Source organism: Thalassophryne amazonica, chromosome 17, assembly GCF_902500255.1.
Source record: "Thalassophryne amazonica chromosome 17, fThaAma1.1, whole genome shotgun sequence".
Taxonomy (NCBI): domain Eukaryota; kingdom Metazoa; phylum Chordata; class Actinopteri; order Batrachoidiformes; family Batrachoididae; genus Thalassophryne; species Thalassophryne amazonica.
This window is the reverse complement of record NC_047119.1, coordinates 16,405,099-16,433,033: the sequence shown is the minus strand read 5'-3', so window position 1 is coordinate 16,433,033 and position 27,935 is coordinate 16,405,099. Positions and strand designations below refer to the sequence as shown.

Sequence of the window (27,935 nt, the reverse complement as noted above, 5' to 3'; positions counted from 1 at the left end):
GATTTTTAACCCGATTTAGACCAAATATAGCACACACTTTGGCAGATTCCAGCTATTACCCTGACAAGGTCAGCCAATGAAACATTAGGTGAAGATCCAGGCAACTGGGGTCAAATGTCACATTGCTATAGCTCTTAATGTCTTTATGCCCATGGGCACTATTATCTATTGCAGAAAAAAGTAGAAATATATCTTGAAAGTCAATGAATACACAACTGTCAAAATGCTAAATTAGAATATTGGTAGGTCTTCTACAACTAAAATGGCTCTGACATATTTTTTGAATGTATTTTTTTTAGTCTTTCATGCCACTTAAACAGTCCTTGATATTGTTTTGTTGCATGTGCATTGTGCCGAGGAAGGTTTCACACCAGGTCCAACTTTAGTGCCATCAATTGTTTCCATTGTGCTACTACTCACACAACCCAAAAGAAACCAAGAAATTACAGCAAGTCAGCAAAAGGAGTTTGTACATAATTTTAAAGATCTTATAAAAGATTCAGTCCTATTAGATGTTGCATTAAAGAACCAGCATCTCTGGACCAGCATCTGAACCAGCGTTTCTGTTTCTTTGTTTGTCATTCAGATATCTAAAAAAAGGAACCGAACAGTTTAAATGATTAAGAAGAGCTGATTAAATTTGGTGCACATCCTGATCCAGGGGTGGATCTTTGTTTGAGTTTTGAGTCTGATGAGTTGAACAATTAAGATCAGAGGTTGGGGATCTGCCTGTTTATCCTTTTTCCTTTGATCCTATTTACAGGACAGTCAAATTGCAACACAAACACAACCTCTGTCAAGGAATCAAAGCAATCAGAGATCAGATTCTCTAGATCTGGTAGACAGAGTGTATTTTAAGACAAGATGCACTGAAAGTAAAGTTAAGTGTGGGGCTTCAGCAGATGTATGTGCTCTTTGAGTGCTTTTCTAGTTTAAATTTGAGTTGTCTTGTTTGGGATCATAATCAGAATGATTGGATGCTACACTGCATCAAACCTTTACAATTTGTTGCTCACTTATAGTGCCCCCCCCCCCCCCCCAAAACAAGCAAATCAGTACAAATTTTACAACCATAAGTTATCCCTCTAAGCATTGTGAATTAAAGATGTTTCACTAACTTGGCTCTCAGCAGGTCCTGGTCTTTGAGAACTGATCCCTGCAGATAGATGACCCTTTGAGACCACAGAGGAATCTGCAGGACTCGCCGCACCTGGAGGTCCATTTCACTTGGGCACAGTATCACCACATAATAATCCTTTGAGGTGACACAGCAAAACAAATCACATGTGCTTTTGGCCGTTTTCACTTTGCAAGTACAGTTCATTTGGAAAGTATTCACAGCACTTCACTTTTTCCACATTTTGTTATGTTACAGCCTTCCAATATGGATGAAATACATTTTTTTCATAAAAATTCTACACACAATACCCCATAATGACCATGTGAAAAGTTAGGTTTTTTCAAACTTTATTAAAAATAAAAAAAAACAATCAAACAAAAGCTAAGAAATCACACGTACTTAAGTATTCATAGCCTTTGCCATGAAGCGCAAAATTGAGCTCAGGTGCATCCTGTTTCCACTGATCATCCTTGAGAAGTTTCTACAGCTTAACTGGAGTCCACCTGGGGTAAATTCAGTTGATTGGACATGATCTGTAAAGGCACACACGTGTCTACATATAAGGTCTCATACTTGACAGTGCATGTGGGAGCAAAAACCAAGCATGAAGTCAAGGAATTGTCTGTAGACATCCAAGACAGGATTGTCTCCAGGCACAAATCTGGGGAAGGGTACAGAAATATTTCTGCTGCTTTGAAGGTCCCAATGAGCACAGTGGCCTCTATCATCTGTAAATAGAAGAAGTTCAGATCCACCAGGACCCTTCCTGTAGTTTGCTGCCATCTAAACTGAGGGATCGAGGGAGAAGGGCTTTGGTCAGGGAGGTGACCAAGAACTTGATGGTCACTCTGTCAGAGCTCCAGCATTCCTCTGTGGAGAGAGGGGAACCTTCCAGAAAGACAACAATCTCTGCAGCAATGCATCAATCAGGCCTGTATGGTAGAGTGACCAGACTGAAGCCACTCCTTAGTAAAAGGCACATGGCAGCCCACCTGGAGTCTGCCAAAAGGCACCTGAAGGACTCTTAGACCATGACAAACAACATTCTATGGTCAAATGAGACAAAGATTGAACTCTTTTCTGTTAACACGTCAGCTTTTCTGAGAATTCATTCTTTTTAAATCATGTCTTTTAGAATCACATCAATCATATTCAATCATTTCATTACAACTCTTTTTCACATAAAAACAATTCATATGATCATATACAACATTTTCATTCCTTATTATTCATTTCATATCTTATCACATCTCAATCATTTGATCAGTTGTTTTTATCATCAGCTCTTCTGGCCTCGCTTGCGACATCACTAACTTCCTCTTTCTCTGACTCTGCACTAAAAACAACTTCTTTCAGTTCCTCTTTCTTTGTAACTGCACCCTTTATGAAAAACAACTCATATAATCATTCTTTTCACTTATTTGTAACATTTTTTCTAATCAACTCTTACTTTTATTACATTAATAGTTCATTTAATCATGCTTGTTATGTTGGAATCATTCTTAGATATTACTTTCAACACATTAATACTTCATTTGATCATACTTTGTCACTTTAAAATCATTCTTAGACATATTTCATCGTCTTCACCACTGAGTTCATTCCATGGGCCTCCCCATATGCAATGGAAAAGTCCGGTATGACCTCACTTACTCCAGGAAAGTACCAAACACTGTTCAGTTTATTCCAACAATGTGTGTATTAATCCAATGGCACGTATTATATTCCCAGATGAAAACAAGCTGATAGCAAGCTTAAAGTCATCTTTCTTGACAAATGCCAGGTATCATGTTTGGAGGAAACCAGGCACTATCCCTACAGTGAAGCATGGTGGTGGCAGCATCATGCTGTGGGGATGTTTTTCAGCAGCAGGAACTGGGAGACTAGTCAGGATGAGGGAAAGATGAATGCAGCAATGTACAGAGGCATCCTGGATGAAAACCTGCTCCAGAGTGCTCTTGACCTCAAACTGAGGCAACGGTTCATCTTTCAGCAGGACAATGACCCTAAGCACACAGCCAAGATATCAAAGGAGTGGCTTCAGGAAAACTATGTGAATGTCCTTGAGTGGCCCAGTGAGAGCCCAGACTTGAATCAGATAGAACATCTCTGGAGAGATCTGAAAATGGCTGTGCAACGATGCTCCGCGTCCAACTTGATGGAGCTTGAGAGGCGCTGCATAGAGAAATAGGCAAAAATTCCAAAGACAGGTGCGCCAAGCTTGTGGCATCATATTCAAGAAGACCCAAGGCTGCAATTGCTGCCAAAGGTGCATCAACAATTTATCGAGCAAAGGGTGTGAATACTTGTACATGTGATTTCTTAATTTTTTATTTTTAATAAATTTGGAAAAAATATTTTTTTCATGTTGTTATTATGGGGTGTTGTGAGTAGAATTTTGAGGGGAAAACATGAATTTCATCCATTTTGTAATAAGGCTGTAACATAACAAAATGTGGAAAAAGTGAAGTGCTGTGAATACTTTCCGGCTACATGGTACCTTTGTAAAGTACATTTTTACCAACGTGTACCTGCAGTCTGGGATGGGCATAGAATTCATTGAGAAAGTCCATTAGCAGGTCTATTTTGAGTGCGCTGACACACAGCACCACATGTTTCTCCGTCTGTGCGCGGTGGCGGCTGTAATTCCCTCCAGACTTCTGCCTTTCCATCCACAGGTAGATCAGCTCCTCAAACTGACCAACAACACACACTGTAAACCTGGTCGACCAGAGTCAGTTTATTGTTTTAACTGAGACCATTTGAACATCTTCCTACCTGCAGAGGCAGCACCACCAAAGCCACGCAGATCATGATGACCACCAGCAGCTGGGAGGGCCATATGCGTGGGGTGACGTCTCCAAAGCCCACGGTGGAGAAGGTGACGATGCAGAAGTAGAAAGAATTGAAGAGAGAGAGATTTTTGCCTGCTCGCTCCAGGTGCTGAATTCCACATGTGCTACACAGAGCAGACAACGAACAGGGGAAAAAAGTGAAAAAAAAAAAAAATCTCACAAAGAAAAGCCTTTTTTTAATCTGACTTTTAGGGAGAAATATGAATTTGAATTTTAACTCCTTAAAGTCCTACAATTCTATTTGTACTCTGCTTCCAGAAAATGTCCCACTATAAGCAAATTTGACGCAAAAAACAGCTCGTATTAGATTCTGGTGACATGTTCAGACACGGGAAAGTGACAAAAACAGACTGAGGTCACACCCACTGTGTCCAAAATGCAGAGTGGGTGTGGCCCCCAGCATTTTATATCCCACTTAAAGCTACAGTGTGCAGGATTTAGTTCAGACCTGGGTATTGAACGGCCCCTGGGCCATATCAGGCCCTTTGGCTGTCTCTGACTGGCCAGCATAAGATTATTTCGAAGTTACAAATTAAACACGAATACGTTTACACATCATGCATGAAATAAAGTGGTGTTGCTTTTATTTTGAAGGTGTCTTTTAACTGGTAAATGGACTACATTTATATAGTGCATTCCATCTATATCAGAAGCTCAACGCACTTTGCATTGATGCCTCGTATTCACCCATTCACACACTGGTGTCAGGGTGCTGCCATGCACAGCACTCACTACACACTGGCAGAAATGTGGGGATTAAGGACCTTGCTCAAGGGCCCTTTAAGATTTTCTGGCCAGACGGGGGTTTGAAATGAGGATCCTCTGTTCTCAAGCCCACTGCTTAACCACTAGACCGTCACCTCTCCATTTATGCTCCGTTTACTTGCATGCATGCGTGCGTGCGCGCTTCCAACTTTATTGTTTCAGGGATTAAAGTTCGCCATCCCTACGATGGATTTCCGTCAACTGGGCTGCCAAAAGGTGTCCAAAGATAAACAAGCCGTCCTTATGCAAAATCAAGGCTGGATGCAAGATATAAAATTTATAGCATCCCCTGGACACAATGTCTGCTAGACACATGCACGCCGCCTTCAAAACATTCAAAAATTGATTTTTAGAATAACGTCTCTGTTTTGTTTTTCTCCTTCAGAGTCTGTTCCTCTGCAGGAGGAGAGGCAGGTGGTCAGCCTGCTGTGTGTTTAAGCGTGGATATGTAAAGGCCACATTATCAGGCTCGGTGTTGTCAACTGGCTGGACACAAATGCAGAACACAAACTCACCGATCTGTAGGCTTAACTCTTTTACTGAGTTGGTTAGCAGGGGTCGGTACACGGTAAGGCAATCAGACAAGTACAATAATCATCAGGCGAGAGACGTGGTTGAGAAAAACTAGCAGGTGGTCAAAAACACAATGAGGCAAAACGAAGCAAGGCAATGGTACAAGAGAAGGCTGGAAAGAAGGCTCAAGGCACATCGATCTGGCAAAGGACCAGAGCAAAAAGAGAGTCTTAAATACACCCAAGTGATGAGCAGCAAATCAAGGACAGGTGTGAGGGGAGGTGACTAGAACAGGAGTGTGGTCAGACAAAGAGAAACACCCACACCAAGAGAAAGACAGAGAGAACCCAAGCAGAAAGCAACAGGCAAAGAACCGACAACACCCAAAGATAAGACAAAATGTACAATAAAACAGAGCACAAACCCAAAACTTGACACACAGAGAGAACACCAGTCTGCACAAACTACGAACCTAAAAGTCAACACGTACTGAACCACATTTGTGTTTAATGACTGTGTGTTTAAGAAGACAACGGCACTTAAAGTACAAAAAAGTCTTGCAAAAACTTTCTTTTATTTAGCCTAATAGATTTTAATTGGTATTGAATTAAGCAAAAACTCTTTAAAAAAGCTGTCCCCTTAAAATATGTTCATTCTGAAGTATTTTAAATAATGTGTAGGTTAAAATCATTCTATAATATTATGCTACATTATAAAAGAGCAGCAGCGCTTAGTGAGTGAAATATGATCTTGTTCATCGGGAGAACAATGTGCTGTTTTCTTAGCTGTCCCAAAGGGGTTTCTATAAAAAGGTAGATGGCGAACAGTTTCTGATTTGGCCGTAAAAAGAAAGAAAAAGAAGTGGTTTGACGAAAAGCAGAATGGTAAACAGCATTTTGTAAGAAGTTGATTGAATGCTGGTCTTAAAACTGGTTTATTCGCTACTGTTTTGGGGACTTCTGATAGAATAAATTATATCATGTTGGTGTGTTTACTAAGTCTACTTCACTTTTTCATTGCTTAATCATAGTCACAACTTGTCAAAACAATAAAGTTTACTCCGAGTCCTCTTATTTTCTTTAGTCTTCAGGCTGTACTGAAAAATGTGACAGATGCAGTAAGTATGCCACTTTTGGGCTACTGTACCAATATGGCAGCCTCCATGAGGGGGCTGGCTGGCCATGTAGATATGAAGGGCTCATTCTAAGCTTATGAAAACATGTTGATTCCTAATTGCAGGTAATTATGTGCCAATTAAGAGATGATTATGAAGGCTATATTCTATTTCTACTAATAAACACCCCTAAAACCTACACACTGTAGCTTGAAAGCAGCAGCCATTGGAGCATGTTGTTTTTAGAGACAGAAAATAGACTTTTTTAATACAAATATTATTGTTTTTAAGAGACTTGGTGAACTATAATAGTCTGATGAATAGGTGTATAATATGACCCCTTTAAATATACTATAATAAGAAGAATACGTATATTATACTAGTGTGTGGCTCGTGGGGATTCATGGGCTCAAGATTGGGTAGTGCTTATACAATAGGTAGGTGACATTTTTCAAGGGTGGTAATAAATTATCCAAAGTGTCTACAATAAGTTGGAATGACGTGTGAATCCAGAATGTTTTTAGAACCTTAGACTCCAGCATGTTTTAGAGGAAGAACTCAACCCTTTTATTTCCTGTTAATTGCATAATTTTTTTAATGTTAATTTACTGTCTTAATGTATTTATTAATTGTTTAGGTTATTGTTATCAGTATTATTATTACTACTACTACTACTATTATCATCATCATCATCATCATTATTATTATTTTATTATTACTTCTATTTTGTCATTTGATTTTTAAATGGACCGCAATGGAAATAAGTATTTTCACTTTCTTGTGTCATTCATGTAGTTTTAATGTATTTACAATTATATTAGGTACTTACATTGAACTTACTAAATAAAATCACACACGCACACAGGCCACTTGGCTTTTAATATATAGATGATTTACTGCCCCCTGCTGGAATAGTGTGTGAGTCCAGAATTTAATTATCACTTTTGAAGCCACACACACGCACACACACACACGCATGCACACAGAGGCCACTTGGCTATTAATATATAAATTATATGTCTGACACCAATTTCTTTGGGAAAGTACTGAATATTCTTTCTCCTGCACTTACACTCATCTCAAAGCACCTAGAGGTCATTTGGGCTTACGCAAGAGTCCTTTTTATTGAATTTACATCTACAATTGATGCAACCCTTTCAGACTATGAAAACACTCTTGCAATCTGTGGTGGTTTGGATCCTTTGTGAGAAACAAAAGGAACCCACCGGGTGCAGTAAGCATCCTCTAAATTATTTACTCTCTGGAGTAATGATTGTACTACCTCTCATTTTGTTTTTGTTTTTGGATCATGCAATGGTGCTAAAACAGCATTCAGGTCAGAATATGAGCAATTAAGAAGAACTGCTGAGATTATGTGAACAGAAAATGGTAAATTGACTGCATTTATACAGCACTTTTCCATCTGCATCAGATGCTCAAAGCGCTTTACAATGATGCCTCACATTCACCCAGATGTCAGGTTGCTGCCATACAAGGCGCTCACTACACACCGGGAACAATAGAGGATTAAGGACCTTGCCCAAGGGACCAACAGTGCCTGTGTTCTTCTCATCTATTATTCAGAGTTTCATGTTGAGCAGTTTATTTCAGTGTGTGTGTAGTTGAAATACTGGATTCTTTGACCGCTTAATATCTGCTCCAAGGTGGTGACATAAAACACCGGAGGTGGTGTTCTTTAATAAACGCAACAAAAGGTTCCTAAAGCCATCAAACCACATTACGGCCTTCATGGGGAATATGAATTTTTATTGTTGTTTGATCTTTAAAACCATTAAATTATAACAAAAAGAATGAAAACTTCTTTTGTTCTGCCCTAAAACTGGTTAAATCAAAGCAAATGCGATCACTGAAAGGAGGACAGTGTGACTTTAAAGGTGTAACCCTGCTGGACTTTTTATGATTTGACAATCTAAACAATTTTATATTTTCTTCTTTAGTATTAAATGATTCACAATCTTTTGTCAACAATGTGCTCAAAATTCACCTTATCACTAATCACAATTACAAAGTTTCTGGTTGGCCTATCAAAATAAGTCTTTAGGGAGACTAAACATTATCATAGCTTTATTAGACTCGACGTGTATTTTTTCCCCACTTGTAAGTCAGAAACTTGGAGCTTTTGTGGGCAGTATGAAGTAGTTAGCATGTTTGCCTCACAGCAAGAAGGTTGTGGGTTCCCCTCCCACCTGTGACTCATGCCCTGTGACTGCTGGGAAAGGCTCCAGCCCCACTGTGACCCTTTATTGGATTTATTTACTTGTACTAGAATTATATGACCAATACCAATCTGATACAGGTTAATTCTTTCATCTTATATATCATCAAACTCTTTCTGGTTTTGTTTAGTTTGTGGGTTTGTTTAGCATTTTTTCAAAATTCTTTGTTGTACGTTATGTTTTATGTATTTATTAATAGATCATTGGAATTTGAACAATGGAATTCAGACAACGTAAAGGAGAAATAAATGGTATTTTTCAACCAATAATATCAATATTTTAGATGAAGCTATGACAGATGAAACCACAGAAGCAGGTTTAGGTGCCTCACCCAGTGAAGACGAGGCAGAGCAGGGTGCAGATAAGAATGAGGACCTGGTTAAACATAGCCGAGTTTGTCCTCTGTATCACTCTGTGGACATCGTTCTGCACCAAAACAACAAACCAGTCGTTAAATATGCACGAACTACATTGCATTTACATAGCTAGTTTTTTGTTTTCCTGAAATGCATCTGCGGTGACATAAAACACAAAGCAACACAGCACACTGCAGTGTGTGTGTGTGTGTGTGTTTGGGGGAAGGGGGTGTGTAATCCTTCAAGAGGCACACAAACAGGCCAGACACCAGGCAGGTGGAGGATGTAGCGAGGAGGCTGCTTAGTCCAGCAGTTAAGGGATAGAATCGTGCACTTTTTTACAAAAGTGCCAAACTTTGTCCAGGGACTCTTTAGGTTATATTAAGTCATGTCAAAGCGGGAGACATTTGATTTTAGCCCTGTATCCTGCTTTTTTTAAAAGGGTGTTTGCATGGTTATAATACAGTGTATATTTTGCTATTCATATGACAATACGATCATATGGTTATTATGTAGGGGGCCAGTGATCAAGATTGGACCTTGTTAAGCTGTAGAGAATTGCTACTGCAACTAGTGCAAAGCTATACTGAGCTTATGTAATCATGTATCGTCCGTCGTGCGGCGTCATACGTCGTCGTACATCCTTATACATTAGCAGGGTGGTATGTTTCAAAATGGAAAGAGGTTAAATTGTAACATTAATTTACCATTATTTTTTAAGAGTGTAAACTATGTTTAAGTGCATTTGTAGCATACTTTCTTTTTCTATGCATGAAAACAGCTTTCAGTCACTTTAAGTAAATTGATTTTATGTTATGGAAGATATAGCATAAGGTAAACTGAGTGTTTTAAATTGTAAACTAAATGGTTATGGCCATAAAAACAAAATTGATTTCTTGTAATTAATAAAAAAGCATTTCTTTCCGTTCAAACACTGTTGTTATTTTAGAGTGTAAATATGTTAGAGTGCATGAGTAGCATCTTTCCTTTGCCCTATGCTCACAAACAGCTATATTGCATAGGTATATTGATATTCACAATGAGTTATACAATATTTAGTCACTTTCCCTAGATTAACACTTTTTCTAAGAGTGTAAGCACACTGAAGTACATTTGAAGCATCCCTACTTAGCCTTAATGTTGTGTGTTGGGGGGGTGTGGCTGGATATTTTGGTGTTCTTTTCTTTTCTTTGCTCTCCAGGTGGCATGAAAACTGATTTGTCTGTGGAGAAGGTGCTGGCTGAAGAGTCCTTCACCCTCATCAATATTATGTGCAGCACCTGTGGATGGTGCTCACATGCAACCTTAAAGACTTTCAGCTGAAGCAGATAATTAGATGGCGTTCTGCATTTAAGCCATGTGTGATTCAAGCAGAATTGCCGGGAACTCGACCTTGTGATGTTCGTTTGTGAGACGCTGAGGACCGCGCCTGGGTTTGACACATCAAGCCTGTGAAGCAGGAAGGGTGAGGGACACATGCTGTCAGCACACATCAGAGGTGATTAATTGTTTGACTACTTGTTGATAGTAACTTGGTATTTTGTTACGCAGTATATTTGAATTGTGATGAGAATTGTGCAGCTTGCTTCTCACTGCTGTGGCGTGCGGACAAGTGATCCTCCACCTGTTGTGAGAAGCTGCTCATTTGCATAAAGCTTAAAATACAGACCTGAATGTGTTGCTGATAGTGTGTGTCTTTTGAAGGATATTAGTTGTAACTGCTGACTTACCTCACCTCTTCTATCCTTCGCAGAGAGTCGGTTTGTCATGTCCACCTGGGGGGTGTTTGGCTGTAACAATGAGTCCAGAAGCGCCGGGCTTCGATCCTTTTGGGCGCTGGAGAGCGTGCCAGCCTTCACTCCACCAGAATGATGCAGTTTTAGTTTCTACACTTTATTATGCACCAGAGGGTGAAACAAATAAATTGTTTTTGTTATTGGAACCGCTTTCTGGTTATTTTAGCGCTGGGTTCCGTCAGACGCAGGTCCGCTCCTCAACCCGCGTCGACACATAACACTTAATACATTTTTCATAACCTTCAAGTTTATATTATAAACTTAAATAGACATTTGGATAAGAGTTTGTCATGAATTATATGCTGTAGAAGGGTGAAAATGGTTATTCTCTTAAACCCAAGTTTTTAGAGTGTAGACGTTTATGGATTCAATGTCTCCTGATGTTATATACTTCAGGACACTATAAGGTACCTCTGATAAAGTTTTGGCACTTTTGTAAAAAAGTGCATGATTCCCCTAAAATTTGTCCCTTAGCCGCCGGACTACTGTCAGCATCAGCAACAACAGCCACACATCACTATGAGAACAAATTAGAGCATGAAAGCCTTTAAATGCATCACTAAATTAGCGCTGTAGTACGCGCCGGATGTAATCTGATCTGACAGGGCATGGAGTGGCTCAGAGCATCTTGCCAATAACAAAGTTTTTTGATTAAAAAGAGGTCATTAAGAGAAACAATTACGTTAATGGTTTCTGACTCACAATCATGTTCTCCAAAGCGCATTTGGCAAGCCAGCAGTTGAGAAACACGGGGATGAAAATGTTCCTTATCGATGGCCAGAAGATCTGAGAATGTAAAGGATGTCAACATATTCAACATACTGCAGTTTAGAATCTTCACACCTGAAATATTATAACTTTTTTACTTCTTTTTTTTTTTATCAATTTGTTAAAAGTCTCATATTAAATCTCATTATGACAATACAGCCAAAGTCCCAGTAGTAAATGTTGCTCAGGCTGGCATCTTTTTAAATGTATTCAAGTTACACAATGTAAATACAGCAAACCGCTTCCTGCTGCCACCACAAACATTTTGGAAGGTGGAGACCACTGGTCAGGCAGTCTACTGGCTAATTACTTACTGATTCATGTTCAAAATCAGAATCATAACAAAGCCACAGCCATTGCCTGGTTGATAACAAAGGCAACTAAAAGATTGAAGCAATCAATCAGCAATCATTTTTCACTCCAAAATGCCAATTTCACATACAAGATGGCAAACGAAATGAGCTTGATGTTCACTCTAGTCTTTTTTTTTAATCCTCATTCCAATGGTAGAGAAGCTTGAATTTTCAACTGGACTGGGTTGCTTGACGCGAGGACGTTTCGCTTCAAATCGCAGAAGCTTCCTCAGCTAAAATTCTTGCTCTGACCCTCTAGAAGGGTCAGACAGAAGTCATACCATAAGTGCCTTGCTTATCTTCAGATTCCATGGCAGATGAGTGTCTATGACTTTCCCTGGATGGGATGCAGGTTACTTCCACACTCAAAGGTGGATTGGGACAACACAGATGAAGCATCTTGTCCAAAGACAAAGAGAGGTAGTCTGACTGGGAATCAAACCCAGATCTACATATTAGCACAACTCATGTCCAGTTTGAGTGTAATTTGCTAATAATACGTGAGTTGACTTACTGTGATGATGAAGGGGACTGTGTTGATCATCTCCAGAAGGAAAGACACCTGGAATATCTGCTCCCATATGTTACCCTGATTATTTAAAACAGAAGGTTTGATCATACATTTTTTTACCTGCAGGGAACACTTTTCACATTTCATGCCCATTTAATCCCTCGCCTAAACCACGTCCTGCAATTACTGCTGAGCCTTTATGTAAGAATGACAGCCAACTTGGAATAATTGCACCACTTAGAGACGGTCAATCTGACAGACTGTAAGTGATTAACTATACAGAATGTACAATTGTGCACAAAGTTGTTCTCCCTTTATTGCGTGCCTCACCTTGTAGCTGAGATACATCAATAACATGGTCTCCAGGAAGCTGATGATGGCCACGATCACCTAAATAAACACACATGGGTAATCATGTCTGGGACAGCTGTCATTACAGCAAACATCAATAGTCAAATCAATTGTGCAGTTAATCAAAGATCCACCCCAAAATGTAAAGGTATTGATTCCAGATTTGATGGTTTTTGAGTACAAAAACCAACCAATCAACAAACAGATGCTGTAAAATGTGGTCTCCCAGGTGACGGTAGTAAAAACCAATTCTGACTGCTTCAGAAACAGCCTTCTGAGAATAAAAGCCACAGCATAGTCAGATATCACGTCCGATGAAATATGTGATAATTTAGCCTGTCCCAACTTAACTCTCTATATGTGTGTTTGCTTCCATTTGTAAATGCCTTTTTCATTCAGCAAAATGATCTCTTTTTTCCTCCTTTGGTTTATATTCAGTGACTCACTTGAATGGCCCACACAGGAACCTTCCGATCCACCCAGAAGATCAACTCCCTGGCAAACAGAGAACAGCAACACGTAGGCAGTTAACAATAAAAAGTTTATTGTTTATTTCAGTGACAGGTCCGGTCATGTGAAAATGTTTAAGCATTCTCGAAATTTGAGAAAAATGTTGGCCAATTAATGCCACCAAGATAGTAGTATGACTTCACCCATCCAAACTTTGATGCACATCCTACCCATAAAATATAGACAGACAGACAGACAGACAGACAGACAGACAGACAGACAGACAGACAGACAGACAGACAGACAGACAGACAGACAGACAGACAGACAGATAGATAGATAGATAGATAGATAGATAGATAGATAGATAGATAGATAGATAGATAGATAGATAGATAGATAGATAGATAGATAGATAGATAGATAGATAGATAGATAGATAGATGCCATTATTAGGCGGTCTAGGGGTTAAGGTCAATTGTCACACATCAGTGCAAGACTACATTACCCCTTCTGTAAAGTGGTACCATACAAACGAACATATAGATGGAGAGAATTAACCAATCCAACAGGAAGGTCTGTTACATGCAACCTGGCCAAAAATTAAATACAAAATGTCCAACTATTACTATATATTCCTTTTCCAACACAATTCAGGCCTCATTTTCAAATAAAAATAAATAGATTCATTTCATTGTACTTGCCTGGTACTGTGTTTGACAGCAAAAACATAACTTTTCAACCAGGGGGGACAGAATATAGTATGTCCCCCCACCTTCTGACTTATATGTGTGTACTTGAAACATGCTATGCCAGTCTTATGTGCAGACCATGTCAGAATAGTATCTTTGTTTCTGCAAGTTTGTATTTTTAGCAGCATTGACTTGTTTACAACACCTGTTTCTTGTTTGTCACATTTGGAATTTTCTGGGACTGCATTTGCCCAGATTTGAAACCAAAAATAGTTGCCTCTAGGGACTAGTGTCTACAAATAACTATCAATGGACCATATGCTAATTTACTAAATTCTGAAAGTTAGAAAAGGAAATCAGAAACGCTATCTGGGACCTCAGAAAGCCCATCTGCAATTATTGCTTGATCTCCAAAATCAGTCTATGCAAGCGAAATTATGTTCAGTATGACTGTTGTCATTAGTGCCACTTCAAAAATTAAATTCATGATAAGTAATTTATCCTAAAGTTATGATCTGTTGTTTTTTCAAACTTATGCAAAAACAAATCTTGAGAAAAAAAAAAAATACAGTATGCGATAGTTAATAATTATTAAGAGCCTGTTCTTTCATATTTATGAATACATTTTACCACATTGCAGTTGTTTTTTTTAATGAAAACTCAACCTATCATTCTTTTTGAGTTCTACACATGTGGTGATACCTTATTTATACCAGGATGTTAATAAAATCAATGCTGGCTATTCTCAGAATAAAGTACTTATATCCACAGTTTCAAATTGCATAAGTCAAATGGTGTCCACTTTATGGTCTTCTCAAAACATTAAAATTACTGTTCTGGATGCTCAGAATGCATCTGAGCTTATCTAGAAACCGCTGGCTTCTGGGGCCTAAAGCGGCCCTGTGGGCCGAAGCACTTTGTCCCCCCCAATTTCTAGTTCTAAATTACGCCCTTGCAAGTGCTGATGATCACTGAAGAATAAAATGGTTACATTCCAGATGAAACACAACCTAAGTTTCTTATATTTCAATTTATTTTCATTTATATAGCGCCAAATCACAAAAGAGTTGCCTCAAGGCACTTCACACAAGTAAGGTCTAACCTTACTAACCCCCAGAGCAGAAGTGGTAAGGAAAAACGCCCTCTGAAAAAGAAACCTCAAGCAGACCAGACTCAAAGGGGTGACCCTCTGCTTGGGCCATGCTACAGACATACATTACAGAACAATTCACAAAAACGAATACACAGGAAATGCTGTTATAAACGGCAGTATTTACACTGTAGGGCTGTGCAGCAGAAGCGTCAGTACTAGTCTCCACCAGAGGCAGTACTCATTTTGATGCTCGTCCTTTAATTCACAATACTCGATACTAGCGTTCATGTGGACACGTCCGTCTAAAAATAAGGTCTGTTCAGGTGCATTCATATTGTCCATCACAAAAATGCATTTATACTTTATAACACCAAAACCCTGGCCTAAAGTCCTGAGCTGTGTATATCCTTCAAATGCACCTTACACAAACAGGCTAACAATGCATCTACCACCTGCTTGAGTGAACATAAATGCTTTCAATGCCTGCAGTGTATTCTGGCCACTGTACGCCTCAGGCATCAGCATCTGTGATGTGAGGCTGCAAAGTGGAGAAAAAAACACCCACTATGTAACCCCCCACCCCCCAATAGAGGCGACTACATGCTGCAGTGTACACAATGAAAGTGAAATGAAAGTAACCATTAAATTAAATAAATGTAAACACTCGTGCAAAAAACAAAACTTCACATTATTGCATCAGTACTCAGGAAGCCTTGGTGGTTTCTGTCAACAGGTTGGTGCTAATCCATTAACTCGCCCAAAAATTTTTCACATGCATCCGGATTCCCAACACCAGAGCGGCATGTGCCGTGTGAAACTGGTGCCACTGCGATCAGTTGAACTGATGTTTAGACTACATACACACACACATGCATGCTTAATGAAAACAGTAAATCAAACCCATCTGCACCCAGCGTCGAGCTCAGTTTAAGCACTCTCTCAATAGCAAAAGAACAATAAAAAATAATTTATGCCTTTTGCTGCTTACGCAAGAGATGACATCATGATTTTGCACCAACATTCTCTTATGATAGGAACCCATGCTGTGTGTTTACCAGTTAATTTCTCTGTCCTGCACGGATCCATTCCACTGACAGTCAACACTGTAAAATCAGAGGTCACAGAGACAAACAGTGATCAGTGAAAAGACACATTTTGCTCTAAAAATGCTGAACTAAAAGCTGTTGCTAAAGTGTAAATCTAACAAACCTTTTGTTGGTGCCACTGGGAGACATCTGCTGTCCAGAGCTGGGGACGACCATGGCGCCCTGACCGGGATTGTCTGTCATCACTCTGATGATGTAGAGCAGACAGGTCAGCAGCTTCAGGGAGAAGTTGAACACACGAATCCTCAGACCTAAAGGAAGAAAAGGGAATGATTTTCCATTTTAAAAAAATCCTTTTCATTAGGATGGGAACATCTAATTAGATTGAGATTAAATATCAGTCAACTGAGGGAAGTGAGAAAACGGAGTGCGTCATTAACTTACTCGATCTTTGGTTTTTGATGAAGAAAAGTTTCAGGCGCTCCTTGAAGGTGTTTTCATTCACATAAAACTCGACCTGCACCCTAACAACAACAACAACAACAAAAGGAGAATAAATGTCACATATATATACAGTAGTGTTCAGAATAATAGTAGTGCTATGTGACTAAAGATTAATCCAGGTTTTGGATTTGCGAGAATCTACTGAATCTACTGGTACCTTGTTTCCCATGTAACAATAAGAAATATACTCAAAACCTGGATTAATCTTTTTAGTCACATAGCACTACTATTATTCTGAACACTACTGTATATGTATATATTCTGGGTGATTTTTCACAACTGAATGAAAAGTGAGAGTTTGACAAAAGCATGCAGTTGTGTGAGGCTCTGCTGGGTGCTAACAGTACAAAGGAAACTGAAGGTTGATTTTATGCTCACGTGTGCTGCAAATATTATTTCAAACATGCACAGAAAAGATCCTGGAGAAGAGAGAGATAAACCGTCTGCATGAAATCTTAAAAGGAAGCAGCTCCATCCATGTGACGGCCCCAAAAATCTCTTTCCCCTGTACACTCCCTGTACCTCACCTGCCACCCACATGCACATCACTGCAGCTAATAACCCTTAATTAGCTCCACAATGAGGTGACATTAGTCACACTGTGGAGTAACAGCAGAGGTTCTGACAATCTGAGCTGGATTCTGTCTTTTAAAGCCACTAATTGCATCAGAACAAGTTTGATAATTGCACTTTTTGAAGTCGCTCCGTCCTTCATGTGACAAATTCCTCTAAAATGCAAAGACGTGGAGCTGATCACGGCTTCTTTATTTATTTATTTTTTTAATGTTAGTGACACCACATGCCAGCACACTGACTCACGCAGTCTGTCTTAATAAATGACGCACAGGTTAAATGCACAAACATCCAGCAGACAGTCACGCTGCTTCCTTCTGTCATCTGCAAAATCAACACTGCTGCTTATGTGGCAATCAAAAATATGCAAATATCCACATCAAATTTTTAAAGTTTGCATGCATCGTTTTAATGTACCGAATCCATCCCGCGCTGTTACGAAGAAAACTTTAAAGGTGTCGCACAGAACAGGTGACCCTACCTCTGCCCGGCATCGCTACCGAAAAGGTTCGACCTCCAAGCGCTCATGTACGGGTTGACCCAGGGTGGAGCGACGACACTCGGATCCATTTTTGAACACCTGCAGCCGCTGAGCTATGGGAATTGAGTTAACCGTAATCCTACAGTGTGAGCTTCTTCAGCAGCGTGCCTCCGCTGCAGTTCTAAAATAAAACGGTTGAAAGCATGAACTGTTTTTCAGCCTCAGAAGGAAAAAAAATTCAAAAGTAATGACAAACCGGTGCTATAAATATGAACAAATGAGAGGAAAAAATTGAATGTGACTGATTTGTTATTTATTATTGGTCATTTTTAGAACTCTCTCTCTTTCTCTCTCTCTTTCTTTTGTGAGGGCCTGTTGCCACAGCAACATTATGACAGGAATAACCACAGCTGATGTTGTTGAATGGTCTTCTCCTCCTCTCCAGCATCTTTAGCTCAAGCAACCACGGTCAGGTGAATCAGCACTGCATAAATACCGATGTATGTAAAAAGGTCCAACTGTGCTGTTAAGTGACAGATGGCAGAAAAGAAAAGAAGATAGTTTTGACGTTGGATATAAAAATGCAATACATAAGTTTAAAATACTAGAGAGGGACTCGGACCGTATACCATAGCCAACAGCCAAAATGGTTATCCTTTGGGGAGGTGATGGTCTAGTGGTTAGGCGCTGGGCTTCAGACTAGAGGACCCTCAATTCAAAACCCAGCCAGACTGGAAAATCCCTTTAATCTTTAATCCCCTAGTTGCTCCCGGTGTGTAGTGAGTACCTTGCATGGTATCACCCTGACATCGGTGTGTGAATGTGTATGGGTGAATGTGAGGCAACATTGTAAAGCGCTTGTAGCTTCTGATGCAGATGGAAAAGCGCTATATAAATGCAGCCTGTTTACCATTTATCCTTTGTTGCTCTGGGTGACCACAGCAGATCCAGGAGAGATCACCTTTGCAATTTGACACATGTTTTACATTGAATGCTCTTCCAGACACAAGTCCAGTGCTACATGGTGAAGCACCCACCCAACTCCTGATGTTCCAAAGCAGACTGCTTTGGAACATCAGGAGTTGGGTGTCTTATTGTATGGTTATGAGACCTGCTAACCACTGACCTAAGGCATCCTTGGGTACCGCTGGAATGACTTTATGTCAAACAAGTGGTTACTTAGGGAGACTCAGATGTCAAGCATTACTGACATTGCTAGAGAATGTCTGGTTTGACATTTTGGCTATGTGGCATGTTTCTCTGTGCATGATCCAGTGCATAAGTGCTTCAGTATTGATTGTTAAATTTTCAGATGACACTGTAATACTCAGTCTGCTGAACACTAGTACTAATTCAAGTTGTCACAAATCTGGAGTGGACAGGTTTGTGAACTGGTGTGATGTCCATCAATTGTAGATTAATATTAATAAAACAGTGGAGATGGTGGTGGACCCTCGGGCTGTTGGAGACCGTAGTGTGGTCATCATACATGGACGTAACATTGAACAGGTGGATTCGTGTAAATATCTGGGGGTTTATATCGATAATAACTTAAGCTGGCACATGCAAGTGTCAAGCGTTTGTGCCGGAATCCACCAGCGTTTGCACTTTCTTCGTCGACTCCGACTGTTTGGTGTATGTAGGAATATTATGCTGATTTTTGACAGAGCAACGATTGAGTCCGTGTTACGGTATGGTATTATTAGCTGGTTTTGTAATTTAATGGTTAAATCAAAAACTCAAATATTAAATCTGATTAAGATAGCTGGCAAAATCATGGGTATGGTGGTACCTGTAACTCCCCAAGAGTTGTTTGAACAGGCAGTTCTCAAATGTGCTGACAATATTTTAACAGATGAGTCTCATGTTCTGCACTCTGAATATACTTTACTTAACTCAGGAAGGAGGTACAGGGTTCCTCTTTGTAAATATAATCGATATAAATATTAATTTATGCCATTATCAGTGAAGCTCATAAATCAGCAGATAGTTCAGGGAAGATAGCTTAAGGGTATGTATTGCGGAATGTGCACAACAATGTTAATAATGTTGTGTATTTATATTTTATCCTTTGACTTACTGTGTTGTTGTTTTTAATGTATGGGTGCTATGTACTGGATGTGTTGTTGTGTAGCAGACTCTGTCCAAGGCAAATTTCTCCTTAGGGAGACAAATAAAGACACTTTGACTTTGATTCCTCCTGCAGCTGAAGAAGGCCATGGGGATGTTAATATTTCACCTGGCTGCAGTAGAAAGATGACTGCTTTCAAGAGGTGGGGACAGGCCGGTTGTCTGCCAAGGTGTTTGCCAATTTTGACCTTCAACCCCAGTAACCTTGACCTTTGCCAAAACAGATTCCCTGAGGGCAATTCTGGGCTCAACCTACATGCATATATGTTTAGTGCCTTTATGTTCTCTTGCCTGTTCTTATTTGTGTACAGCACTTTGGTCATTGGTATTGATTTTAAAGCACTTTATAAATAAATTGAAATTGAGATTGAGATTGAGATAGTGGAAATTGGCCCAAACACAATGGAGGAGTAGTGGCACAACCAAACACACAAACAAACAAATAAATGTTTTTCATATATAGTTTTATGGTTGCAATAAACTTGAACAATAGGCTAAACTCAGATTTATGATCCTTTGAAGCGGTAACGTTTGGCTTGTCTTTGCGCAAAATGTGTTTTTGAAAGTAAAACTTTTGTTCTGGAATTCAAATAGGATATACTGAATGGAGCAGTGGTCAAGGTTCATCATCCTCATAACCTGTCATTCTGCTGTTATTAAACACTCTTACTGTGAGCTACAGTTACTCAAGATAAACCCTTTCTGCCCAATCGCAGATGATTAATGGATCACTTTCTCTGCAAAACAGTCGGACATTTGTCTGGTACCCTGTCAAACCATTAAGGTCACATGATGTGGGTTTTCGGTCCAGCCAGAAAGTATTCATATCACTTCATTCTGACTGAAATCTGGACAACTTGTTTTGCTGGATATCTGCTAGATGCATGAAAGACAACTCTAACACAGATCTGCTGTGTCAGTTCTCAATTTTAGCATTGGTTACAGTTATCTGGTGGGGAGACTAATGTTTTATCAGAGCTTTATTAGATGTGTTTTTCTTAGCTGTAAGACAGAAATAGCTAGTTTTTGGTTTCCATGGAATAAAGCATGAACTTTGAACCTTGCACATCCTCATTCATGTCAGCTGCAAAATCCAAAGCAAAGTCACTATATTTGCCACAGAATCATCCCAAAATAAATACTTGACAGCAATGAAATTAGCTGTAATTTTGGGATTCAATCATTCATTCATTTTCTGCTGCTTGTCTGGGTGCAGGTCCCAGTGGCAGTAGACCAAACAGCTCCCACACTTCCCTATCCTCAGCCAAGTTCTCTTAACTCTTCCTAGGAGATCTGGAGACACTCCCAATGATTTGGGAGATATAATCCCCCCAGCGTTTCTTGGGTCTTCTCCAGGGCCTCCTCCCTGTTGGGAACCAGGGGCATCCTCATCAGATGCCTGAACCACCTCAGCCAGAACCTTTTGTTGCAAAGAAGCTGCAGCTCTACTCTGAGTCCCTACCAGATAGTTGAGCTTCTCCCTCTGTCCGGGAGTGTAAATCCTGATACCCGAACAAGGAATCTCATTTCTGCTCTTTGTACCTGTGACCTTCTTCTTTCGGTCATTACCCAAAATTCATGCCCATAAGTGAAGATAAATGGACTGCATTTATACAGCGCTTTTCCATCTGCATCAGACACTCGAAGCGTTTTACACATCAATGCCTCATATTCACCCCGATGTCAGGCTGCTGCCATGCAATGCGCCCACTACACATTGGGAGAAACTAGGTGATTAAGGACCTTGCTCAAGGGCTTTAGTGATTTTCCGGTCAGGCTGGGATTTGAACCGAGGATCCTCCAGCCTCAAGCCCAACGCATAACCACTAGACCATCACCTCCCCTTTAGATAAGAGCGTAAATCGACTGGTAAATCAAGAGTCGCACCTTCGGGTTCCTCTCCCTAGATCACCACTTTATCATGGTGTAGGAGTTTGTGTGCTCCATTGATCCTGGGAGCTGTGCTGGCTGGAGCATTAACTCCTGGAAGGGCCACCCTTGGCAAATTGGTCTCAAGTGAGGAGACAGACAAAGGGTGATCCACAAAGACCTTCTTGATGTACACATATAAGGATGGAGTCACTTTACCCAGAAACCAAAATCAGACAATGAGTAAAAGGTCTATGGGCAGTGGACAAGGGCCAATGGCCACAAGGACTGACACTTGGTTCTGACAATTTGGGGATATACCACAGAAAAATGTTATTAATGTTATGAAGTAAATTTGTCAATTTAGTGAAAAATCAAGAGAAGCAGTCAAAAATCACCTTGGTGGAGATAATAATATGAGACATTGCTCTCCTGCCATGTTGCTCTCTCTCTCTCTCTCTCTCTCTCTCTCTCATGGCCCCCGACCCACTCATCTCTTCATTTTTTGTCATCTCCAAATATGAAGAGTCTGAAGTAATCATTTATAGATGGCCCCTCCCTGTTTGAGTCAATGCCTTTGAAAATACCAAGAGAGGCCACTCCACTTGAACCCCTCGCCCACACTGATTGCGTCAGTCATCATGACTCCTGAGTCACATCTGAGGACCTCCACACTGCAACTTCTGCTTTTAAACTCTGCATTACTTCCATTATTCTCTTCTCATTAACAACTTAATAAGATTTAGCCTGCATGGAAGGAACAACCAATTGCACAACTGTATAAAGGAAAGTCGGCAGAGGAATAGTGAGGGATCTAAATTAAGGTTTGCACATGTCTGTTGTTGCACATGGTTTTTCTTCTCATGCGTGCCTGCATTTCACGATGTTTATCATTGCACAGTAATGGATGATCTCTGGGCAGATGTGACCAGTGACATTAGTGACTTCACAGACAGCTCCTGTGCACCATCACAGAAAATCTAACCCCAAAGCCCTCCAAACGCCACTATGCACCTGGGCAGATCACATGTCATCTGCATGGATGGAACAGAAAAAACTGATAACAACTGTCTGAATAGGACAGAGTTCATGTTGGAAGGACAGCTGAGGAAAGATCCCTTTTGAGTGAAAACACTGGCAGAGCTCATGTTTATCCTTGAAAAGCAAATGCAGTGTGTCATATAGTACAAAGAGCATTTCAGATTCTAAGGTTTGTTAGAAGTGCACTGGAAAACATAAAAAAATAATATTTGATCATTCTCAAGATCCACATGGCAGAAGCCATGTTCTGAATGAATATTTTGAGGAGAAAAATAAACATGTAAGGAGAACTGTTACATTTAGTGCTTTACAAAAGCACCAAAATAACAGAAGGGATGTGTAATTCTGTTTCAACTTTTTTTTTTTTTTTTTTTTTGTGGTTTCCTTCTGGACTTTATGAACAGAAGCTATTAAATCCCCTCTTAGAACACATGGATCTCAGCTAATATGTATAACTAAACAGAAGGCTGATTTGAGGCAGCAGAATGCACACACACGAGGAAATAAGGATGAGAGAAGGGAAAAGTGTCATTTTAAATTCCCACAGTGAATTAGGTTATGTTTGCCTTTTTCTGGTTTTGAAAAAAGTGCAACAATTTCAAGCTTCATGTAAACATGGCTCATCTTCAGCACCATGGAGAGCGCCCCAAACTGCTCTCTTTTCTTTTTGTTCTTGCATCAACTGACACACAAACATCACTCATGCCACAGTACAGTTAGAAAATGCTGTATAGTGCATCTTTACCCTGCAGGATTCTCATAAAATAATCATTTCATGCAAAATAATTGTGAAGAAAAACTGCCACCAAAAGATGAGGTTAGACACCAATTAGCAGTGAACTCTAAAAGCATGACAGAGAGGTTTAACAGGTGAGTTTTAAAAGTGATCTGAGACAGCTACTTTTACCTTTATTTAGGTTCAGGTTAGTCCCATTGAGATCAAGATCTCTTTTGCAAGGGAGACATGGGCAGCTATGAAGTTTCCAATTCACCTAACCTGCATGTCTTTAAATGTGGGAGGAAACCGGAGCAAACCCACGCAAACACGGGGAGAACATGCAAACTCCACACAGAAAGGCCATAGTGGTTAGCACTAAGCCACCGTGTTGCCCACGGTATATCTAAAAAACTTGAAATGAGATCTAATCATCTGTGCCTTTGGACAAAAAAAATAAACTGTATGTTTACATGCCAAAGGAAACAGAGTGAAAAATCATGGAAACATATGGCAAATGAATTGAGAGAGAGAGCGAGAGGGAGAGAGCGAGAGAGAGAGAAATGAATGAAATGAAATGACCCAGAAATAATACAGAGACATGGGTGCAAATTGCATCTGGCAATCTACCGCTGAGTCTTTGGAATTTATTCCTATACTAGTGTGTTGACTTCACAATGTTATATCATACTTTTGATCCAAAATAAACTTCTACATTGTGTCAAAACCTCTTTGTACATAATATGGTTTGCTCCACGTTCTCACACTAACATGAACAAGTTATCAAAGAAGATACTCTATAAAGGTCATGGTACAACTGGCCATACACCTCTCCTTCCATGAAACACTTTCTCTGTTAGAAAATCCTTTTACAGCAGATGACATCCACCACTGTGGCTTTGTTTAGATCCCTGTGCCAACATGGGAATCCTGAGCATAAAGCCTGGTTTTGACATCAAGACAGAGAGGGGTTCCCCAAAGTGGTGATGTCATGTAAAGTCCATTAGAAAATGTCTGCCTCAAATATTAAAATTATTGAGAATTAAGCAATCAAAATTGTGAGGATTGTGAAGTCAGTACTATGTAAAAATCTCAAAATTATCTGGCACTCAACCTGTCTGGCTTGTCAAAATATGACCCCTCTGATGTTCAGGCACAGAAAGTGAGGCATAATTGTTTTGGGGTGTTGAGATTATGCAAAAGCTGAGTAAATTGTGAAATACGCAAAAAATATCTGATGACAGATTCCCAGTGAATTCTGGTGTTCCACAGGGATGTGTTCTGGTTGCTCACTGCATGCAGAAACTGGGTGTTGCATAGGGTTGTGGATGTCCAATGACTTGTCAATGAGTATAGATTTACTGACCTTGAGTTTGTGGCTGATACTGTGATCTTTGTGGAATCAAAGGATCCCCTGATTGGCCACTGGAGAAGCTGAATGAGGAGTTAATAGTGTGTGGGTTTGTGATTGTCCTTGATTTAGAACTTTCTTGTGCTGTTTTTGTTGTTCTTTACTTCTCAGATATTACTCAGTTTTTGCTTTTCATCCAGTTTCTTATTGAGCATTTCTGTTTCTATGGTGCAACATACCTGTCATCATTCTGGAAGCTTTGGTCCCCGAGCAGCAAGTCTCTGAAGCGGAAGCGGGGAGGGAGCGGAGGCACCTCACTCTCCAGCTGCTCCATGTTGAGGGTGGAGATGTCCAGGATAACTCCACTGCTGTTGCTGAGATGTTGGAAAGGTGCTGGAGAGGAGCTGGAGTGGAGAACGCACAAAAGCAAAGAAACAGAAGGGAAATGAAAGGAGAAGAAGAGGAGTGTCAAAGGAACGGGATCTGGAAGGACGTGCAAAAGCTGAGAAGAAAAGATAAGTACAAGGAGAAAGGAAATGAAGGAGAGGAAAGAAAGAAAGGAAATGTGGGATAGGCGAGTGCAGGTGGTACACTGATGCAGGACAGGTGGGGGGAGATTAGGGAAAGTAGGAAATTAATGAAATAAGATCACAAAGAATATAATCTTTTTGAGTCTAGTACAGAAAATTCTGTATATTGTGCATCTTGGACATGTAATTAACTTCCATACCCACCAACCCACCCCCAACCCCGTCCCCATAAAAATACCCGTTAGCATCTGAAACATCAAGTGTGAAACTGCTTCGTTACTCTGGAGGCATACAATGCTGACAGTGTGGCTGTGAGTGTGCATCTGTGTCAATTTAAAGTGGCATTCCTAGTTTGCAGCTCAGTGACGTTGCCTTTGTGTCCATGTCTAAAAACAACAACAATGCCACGGGGCTGAAAACTCACTTGGAGAGGGGAGATGTGGGTCTTTTTTGCCCTTGACCAATTATGGAATGACCCTTCAAGCATTTAAGTGTAGACTCAAGTGATAACAGATTTGCCAAATTACAGTAAATGGTAAATTTGCATATTAAATGCATATTATACACAGGTTATTTATTTGATACAGAATAAAATCCCACCATGTCATAATTCCTGCACTTGACAGGTGAGGAAGATGCATGGTCCCATCTGCTTACAGGTTCTGTGAATGTGTACTTCATGTACTGTATGGTCTTGGTTCTTCTTAAACCATTTGGTACAACATACGAGTCCAAGGCAAGTGGAAATAAGGTGGTGTGTAATATAAGAGCACGACACAAACCTTCCAACTCAGTCATCATCGAAATTGATGGACAGCCCCACAGAGAGAAAGAGAGCGAGTGAGAGAGAAAAAGAGAGAGAGATTACATATGAAGGGTTCAGATTCAGATGCAAAACCCAGAAAATCTTAAAATGAAAATTTTTTATTTGAAGTCAAGATGCGGTTGGCTCCTATGATAACTATAATAAGCTACTTCAGCTTCTCCCTTGTTTCACTCGGGGTCACCACAGCATTTTGATTTGGCACAACGTTTATGCAGATTGGCCTTCCTGACAACAAAATTACAAGGAGACTGGACAGGGGTGGCCTTGAACTGGAAACCTTTCACACTGGAAACAAGCACACTTAAATTTCCATTTTAAACTGCATTTTCTAGTTTAAAAATAGGATTTACGGGCCGTTGAATCTGAACCCTTCATATGTACACTGTATCTTTTGAATTTACATAATTTACATCGATTGCACATGATCAAAATTTGTCCAAATAACATAATTTTGTTATGTTGCTTGATTAGAAAAATAACAAAATTATATTTGGGCACATTCTGATCACATGGACTTGATGTACATACTTAAGTCATGTTTCCTTTTTTCAGCATATCTTCAAGGCCACACAACCAATGCCACCAAACCAGGAACTAGTGTTGCAGTACTTTAGACCAATCACAGGACCCGTTTTTGAAGGTCTAGTAAGTCACATTTTTTGGTGTTTGATTCTGGTCTTTGCTTAAGGCCCCTTCACACATAGTGCAAATTTGGCTGATTTGAGCATAAAGTGTGCATGAAGCAGGAATCGTGTGCAAAATGTGTAAAATCATAGCTGCCTTGTATACCTTTTGCTACAACTATTTGCGCACACCAGCGGCTGAAAGACAGAGTGTGCGCTGTGCAAGCCCATCAATCCCTCTCACGGCAGGTGTTGGCCAAATTCCAGGTGACGCACACGAACATCTAACACTGCTCGCTTGGAACTTAGAAAATGTGTGGGCATTCGCACTATTAACACGTCAACAGTCAGCAGACAATCATTGACCATCAGATCACAACACACAGCGGGCGATCTGACTGTCATGCCACCCACACGAGATCTGTTCCACATGACGCAGTGTCAGTCCTGCGGTGTGCTGGCAGGACACGCGCTCGGGCCAGCTGGACACGCGCCAGGAGATGTGGACATGATCAGAGCACAATGCTTCTCATTCATGTCATTTCATGACTGTATGTCAGTGACCATGGGTCATCTACAGAGGAACAGACAGATCATATTTGCATTGCCCGCTTGATAAATGTGGTGTTTTTATATGGTGTGTGGTTTTATTTTTTTTTTAAATACGTCCATGTCCTTGCTGATATCAGGCAGTTTCCTGCAACTTTCACAAGACAGTGATCGTAGCTCAGTGGTAACGTTTCTGACTGGTAATCAGAGCTTTTGGAAGGCATGGGTTTGATTCCCATGGCTGGCATGTAATTTTTATTTTAATTTATTGTGAAAAGCTGCTGTGTTCCCGCGTGCACGGAACCATCGCAGCATGTATTTTTTTCATTATTTTTTTTTTTCACAGCTGGCACTGTGTTCCCGCATGCACAAACTGTCACACTGGCATTGGGCACACCTGCCCAATGGCGCGATGTTTCATAGTGCGCTCATACGAGCTCTCCCACCGTTAGTCACCCTGGAGTTACACGTATTCGCACTATGTGTGAAGGGGCCCTTAATTATATTTTGTGAGCTGTTAGATTTTAGTTAGATTGTGAGCTTCCTGTGCAGTACAAAAACAAACAAACAAACCAACAACAAAAAAAAAAAAACAGATACTGATACCCAGATGTGCCTTCTCTCCGTTCTCGCTGATGCTCTAGCACAGACTGTGTAGGTGTGCCACACAGATGTGGAGCTTCAATAACGAGAATATCTCACATCAAATAGGAGTTCAAATAT

General features: G+C 40.2%; 1 pseudogene; it reads right to left on the bottom strand.

The window, feature by feature from the left end:
• The window catches only part of LOC117529485, an 80,895-nt pseudogene that overhangs the window by 37,229 nt on the left and 15,731 nt on the right, over positions 1 to 27,935 (bottom strand).